The sequence below is a fragment of the Arachis ipaensis genome, chromosome B05, assembly GCF_000816755.2.
Source record: "Arachis ipaensis cultivar K30076 chromosome B05, Araip1.1, whole genome shotgun sequence".
In the NCBI taxonomy this organism is placed as follows: domain Eukaryota; kingdom Viridiplantae; phylum Streptophyta; class Magnoliopsida; order Fabales; family Fabaceae; genus Arachis; species Arachis ipaensis.
The window spans coordinates 27,672,938-27,680,054 of record NC_029789.2 but is presented as its reverse complement, the minus strand read 5'-3'; positions in this window follow the sequence as shown (position 1 = coordinate 27,680,054).

Below are 7,117 nucleotides of genomic sequence, written 5' to 3'. Positions count from 1 at the left end.
ATCTATCGGAACAAAGTGGTAGGTAAGTCTCATTTTTCTCACCCAGCTGCTCACTCCCTTAATTTTAAAAATTTTGAGCAATTGTATTGAGATTTTGTTAAAGTTTGGTGTTTAGGATCAAATTAGCTTTGTGGACTTGCTGGGTCTTGTCCCAAGGTTCCATTGGTAAGGTGAGAAATCTCTAACTCCTGTGAAATTATTGGTATAGCAAACCCTATGTTGATTTAGTGATATTTATATGGTATTAGATTGAGCTATGAGTTTTGGAAGCAAATTGGTGGTATTTATATCTAATACCATATAAATATCACTAAATCAACGTAGGATTTACTATACCAATAATTTCACAAAAGTTAGAGGTTTCTCACCTTATCGACAGAATCTTGGGACAAGACCCAGCAAGTCCACAAAGCTAATTTGATCCTAAACACCAAAATTTAACAAAATCTCAACACAATTGCTTAAAATTTTTTAAATTAAGGGTGTGAACATCTGGGTGAGAACATGAGACTTACCTACTAATTTGTTCTGATAGATTCAAAGATCTAAACGCAGTGGTCGCGTGGCCGCAGACGGTGCAGCAATTGAAGCTCCGAATTGGAAGTTATGGTGAATTGAAATCAAGAACAAGGGTTTGAGTTCCTCTTTTTCTCCCCCTTTCTTGTTTCAGCGTGTCTTTCATAATGAGTGAAGAAGTGGCTGAAGCCACTTCATTAAAGTGGTGTTTGGGTTGGGCCTTGGGCCCAAAGTGGACCCGATTCAACCAGTTCGGCCCGACGGCCCAATTTTGGGCCAAAACCTTTAAATTTAGTGTTAAAATTCATATTTTAATTATTTATACTTCATTAAATTATAAAATTTAATTTTCTAATTTCTTTGATTAATAATTTATTTATTGACTAATTATTTACTAATTACGCAGGTTTACATCCTACCCACCTAAATAAGAATTTTGTTCTCAAAATTCAGATTCTTTTACCTGAAAATAGGTATGGATAGTCCTTTCTCATTTCGGATTCGAGCTCCCAGGTGTGTTCTTCAATTCCAGTCCGACTTCAAGCAACTTTAACTAATGGCACCTCGTTTCCGCGCAGTCGCTTAATACTGGTATCATCGATTCTGACTGGAGTTACTTGAAGTGTCAGATCCTCTCTCAATTGAACTTATTCAGGTACTAGGATGTGGCTGGCATCAAAAGTATACTTTTGAAGTTGCAACACGTGAAATACGTCATGCAGGTTCGAAAGATGTGGTGGCAGTGCTATCCGATATGCCACCGGCCTAATTTTCTTCAGAATTTGAAATGGACCGATATAATGAGGATTCAGCTTCTTCGTCTTGATTGTTCTACCCACTCCTGTTGTTGGAGTAACCTTTAGAAACACATGTTCTCCTTCATTAAATTCTATCAGTTTCTGTCTTTGATCAACATAACTTTTCTGGTGGCTTTGAGCAATAAGCATTCTACTCCGTATTTTCTTAATCTATTCTATGGTTTCAGCTACTAACTCAAACCCCAATATACTTGACTCTCCAGCTAAGTACCAACATCGTAGAGATTGGAACTTTACCAGCGGCATATACCGATCTCAGCTCACCAGTTGATCCAGTACGCAAGCCCTCAGTATATCTTCTAGGGTTTGTATCGTCCTCTCCAATTGTCCATCAGTATGAGGATGGTATGTCGTACTTAAGCTCAATCGAGTTCCAAAACCTTTCTGGAAAGCCCCCCAGAATCTTGAAGTGGATCGGGGATCTCTATCAAATATTATGGTGATAGGCACACCATACAGCCTTACAACTTTCTTAATGTACAAGCGTGCTAGCTCTTCCAAAGTATAACTCATTCGGACAGGTAAGAAATGAGCAGACTTCGTTAGCCATTCCACAATTACCCATACTGTGTCAAGTCCTGCCCGAGTCCTCGGCAATCCTGACACGAAATCTATTGTGATACTTTTCCATTTCCATTAAGAAATTTCCAAAGGTTGTAGGGTCCTAGACGGTCTCTCGTGCTCAATTTTTACCTTCTGACATGTTAAGCACTTTGAAACGTGCAACGCTACATCGTTTTTCATTTCTGGCCACCAGAATATTGTCTTCAGATCCTGGTACATCCTGGTACTTTTTGGATGAATTAAGAACTTACTCCGGTGAGCATTCGTTAGCACATCTTGCCTCAAATCTCTCACGTTTGGTACACAAATTCTTCCCTTATACCTCCACACTCCTTCTCGGTCATGTGTGACTTCTCTTGGTTTCTTTTGTTTAACCATTTGCAACATTTTTCGCATCTCTTGATCATTTAGTTGAGCCCTTTGAATCTCAACTTTAAAGTCACTAGAGACGTGCAACTGACTCAAACACACTTTATTTGCTACTTTCCTTGACGCCCGAGTTCAAGTCTTCAAACTGCTTCAGCAACCTTTCTTCTTCAAGCATCATCCACGCAACATATAACAATTTTTTGCTTAAAGCATCAGCCATGACGCTAGCCTTTCCTGGATGGTAATTGAATTTGAAATCATAATCTTTCAGCAGCTCCATCCACCTTCTTTGGCACATATTTAGTTTCTTCTGATCAAAGAGATATTTCAAACTCTTATGATCAAAGAAAACTTAAAATTTGACTCCATGTAGGTAATGCCCCCAGACTTTCAAAGCAAACACAACCGCAGCAAGTTCCAGGTCGTGAGTCGGATAGTTCATTTTGTGCGGTCTCAACTGTCGAGAAGCATATGCTACGACATTATGGTGTTGCATCAGCACACACCCCAGACCTTTCAACGACGCATTGATGCATGAGCATCTTATACCTTTTTCTATCATTTTTAGTTGTTTTTAGTTAGATTTTATTTAGTTTTACTTAATTTTAGTGCAAAAATCCCTTTTAGATGCTACTTTGATTTGTTTTGGTGTTTTTATAATTCTAGGTGAATTTCAGAGCAATTTAACGGAGTTTGGAGCAAAAAAAGAAGAAAGCATACAACACCCTCCCTGGGTGCTAAAGGCCAAGTTGGTGTTTAACGCCAGCCAAGGACCTCAGCATACACGAGTTTTACTCCCCCTATGGAATTTCACGCCAATAGCAGGCCAAAGTCACCTTCTCTTTGGGCTTCCAAGTGGATCTAGCACTTCTTAGTCTTATTTTATTTTATTTTGTAATTTTTATTTAAAAATAATATCTTTTAAGGTCTAGCATTTATTATTAGGTTAATATTTAAGGAATAAGATGCACCCTTTCTAGGGCATCAAGCATCATTAGACGAAAATTGTGTTTTCTTTGTAAGTATGAGCAACTAAACCTCTCTCGGTTAAAGTTAAGAGCTCTGTTTATTTCTATGGATTAGAACTATTATCCTTCTATTTTAAGTAATGTTTTGATTAAGTTCTAAAGATTATTTTCGTTCTTAATATTTTGAATTTGGGTAGAAAGGGAGTATGACCCTTATTCTAATTGTGTTCTTGTAATTCTCGAGAGAATTATCTCGCTTGAACTACAGTTTGAAAACAAATTCCTCCTATACTAATAATTACATGAACTAATTGGGATAAGTGACATATAATCCTATTAGTCTTGGGTAATTAGGATTTTCTATGGCCATAAACTAGTTTTTGAACTTAATCATCTAATTAGAATTAAGTGACCACAAGAGTGGTGGTTAACAAAGGTTAGAGAAAACTAAATCACTAAGGGATTATGGTTTAGTTATTTACAGTTTGCCATAGAGTGAATCATTCATTGTTAAAGTAGTTGGTAAGACATTTTAATCTGGAAAAGTAAACATCTCCGAGACCTTAACTATTTTCTCACACTGTTTTCACACCAATTTTTAATTGCTTTCTTTATTTCTTTGCTTATTGTTTATGCGTTTTACACCAACAACAACCCCTTTTTGATTCACCTGACTAAGTCCAACTAGACAACCATTGCTTGCTCAGTCCGACAATTCTCGTGGGATCGACTCTCACTCACCTGAGGTATTGCTCGGTGCACTTGCCGAGTAAGCTGTGGGAAATTTAATTTTCCGCACCATGTTTTTGGCGCCGTGCCGAAGATTGTTTATGATTGACAACTACCAGCTATCTTGTTGCTTAGATTATATATTTTTATTAGTTTTTGTTTATCTACTTTTTCTTTTTAATTCTCGATTTCTTATTTTATTTATTTTTCTTATTTTTGATGTTATTCTAGTTATTTTCTTATAATTTTCAATTTTAAGTTTGGTGTCCTGTTAGTATTTTTACTCTTTTTATTTTTCGAAATTTCAACTGTTTTTCCCTTTTTTATTTTCGAAATTTTTAGGTTACCTTGGTATTTTTACTTTCGAATTTTTTTAGGTTAATTGCTTACTTTATTTTATTTTATTTTTTTTATATAGGATATCTCACTGGGAGTTCTCTATACTTTGACATAGAGGCTTCCACTTGTTCTTTGTCTCTTGTTTGTTTATAAGCAGGAACAGGGACAAAAAATCCCTTCTTGAGTTTGATTCTGAACGTGAGAGGACCTTGAGGTGACGTTTGCAACAAGTTAAAGCATACAAAGTCAGAGAGAATCTCAAGGAGACCTTTGAGAAGGAGGATATGGATGCTAATGGTAGCAACCCTAGCGCCAATGAGCAAGCAAGGAGGACACTTAGCTCATTCACTGCACCCACTCCCTGACTTCTATCGCAGTATTTCAGTACCTGCTATTGGTGCTAACAATGTTGAGTTGAAGCCGAAGTTGATCACTCTAGTGCAATAGAACTGCCAGTTCTATGGACTCCCGTAGGAGGACCCCAACTTATTCATCTCCAACTTCCTGCAGATCTGTGACACTGTAAAGACGAACAGAGTGAACCCTAAGGTTTACAAGATCATGCTCTTCTCATTTGCTGTGAGGGACAGAGCAAAACAGTGACTTGACTCTCAATTCAAGGAGAGCCTGGACACATGGAACAAGGTAGTCACAGGAATTCTGACCAAATTTTTTTCACCTCAGAAACTGACTAAACTTAGGGTGGATGTCCAGACCTTCAGGCAGAAAGATGAAGAGTCCCTTTATGAAGTTTGAGAGAGATACAAGCTGGTGATCAGAAAATGTCCTTCTGACATGTTTTCAGAGTGGACCAGACTGCAAATCTTTTATGATGACCTTTTTGAGATGGCCAAAATATCACTGGACAACTCTGTTGATGGTTCTCTGCATATTTAAAAATATTCAGACATTAAATTTTGATTGACTATTTAAAAAACTAATTAAAATTTTCAAATTATCCTATCATTTATCTTCCACCTCTAAACCATTACTAGTTTTCTCCCTAAATTCTAAACTTTTAAAAACCTCCATCAACACCATCAAACCCAAAAACGGTTTCAATTCGCATCATGTTCCTTCAATTAGATTACCCAATAGACACTTTTATCTTCTTCATATTCTCACTCATATAATCGTTATTCTCTTTTTTTTTTCACTTCACTACCCTTCTTCAATTCTCTCCTCTTCTATTCTAATTATTATTTATCATCTTTCACCATTTTTGTTTCCATTTCATAACCCCATTTTTACTTACAAATATATACATAAAATTTAAATAAATATAATCACATTTTTTTGTACGCATTGATTAATTTGCATTGGTTTAACGTAAGCTGGATATTGAATAAAAAACTAAAGAAAAGAAAAGGAATGGATAGCTATCACATATTTTTAAAGGGATATGCTATGGTGCTGAAGAAGAAATTTTTCAGCAAATGCTAAAAGTAGGTGGCGCATTTCAAGAATTGACGTGTGTGCAGGTTACTTCGATGATCCCCGACAATTCCTGCAGTGTGTCCAGTGAGTGATAGAGGTAGACAATAATATAGATGTAGTAATATTTTGTTAATGATGCTTAATTTGTTGTTGGCCTTTTTTTTAGAAGTCCAAAAAAAAATGTGGTATGATATTTTTAGGAGTCCAATAAATGTTGGGTGTTGACATAAAAAAGATAAAACCCGAAAAAATAAATAATGATAATAATAATAATAATAGTAAAAATAGTTATAATTCTTTTTTTAAAAAAAAATTAAAGTCTGAAATCAAATGGTTAGGTGCAATCCTGAGAGAGAGTAAAATCCAAAAGGATCGAAGTTTTAAGGGAGAAGGTGAAGGGCAGAACAATATGAACGGGTGTGACCAAAGGCCGGAAGTGGAGGGCATGATGGAAACAACAATGGACCAGGAAAACAGAGGAGTGCAAGGGTGCAACTGCAGGAAAGGGAGAACAACGGGAAAGAAGTAGCAGTCGAAAATAGGATCACAAAAGATGTTGGGTCTGAAACAGAAGCAGAAGATACAAATCCAAGTGCTATGCAGAGAGTCACGCAGGAAGAATAGTTAACTGAAAACAGGGAAACATGGAAGTTAGCAGTGGAGTCTGGTACGGTTTTTTATGATGAAGAAGAAGACATTATGGCAATATTACGAAGTCAGAATGAAGCTATTGCGGCAAAAAAAAAGATGGTAAAAGAAAAGGAGAAAGTTAGGAGGAGCAGGCCCAAACAACAGAACAAGGTGTGTAAAATGTCATTTAAATGATTTATAGTTGTTGGAATATTGGAGGAATAAGAGGGGATGAGAAGCTGAGTATGATAAAAGAGTTGAAGAAAAATCATAGGATGAATATGCTAGGATTGATTGAAACTAAGAGAGAGGCAGTAACTAAGTTTGATGTAGTACGATTGTGGGGTTGTGACACGGTAGATTGGGATTATGTGGAATCAGTAGGTGCATCTGGTGGTTTATTGTTAATATGGGATGACTTGTTGTTTAAACGATCTAACTGCTATAAAGGGGATGGTTGGCTTTGTGTTGAGGGCCTGTTGAAAAAAAAATAATTTCAACTGTGCATTTTGCTTGGTGTATGGAGCGCATCTGCGGAGTGAGAAACTGATGATGTGGGAGGAGTTAAGCTACATAGTGGGTTTATGTCAAGTTTCATTTTTCTTCATGGGAGAATTTAATGAGATACTAAAGTTGGAGGAAAGGAAATCTGACAGAACAGGTGTTTTTTCTACTAACTCTTTTGTGCAGGTGCTACAACAAGAGAATCTCTCGGAGGACATCACAAGCTATAGCTTCACCAGTACC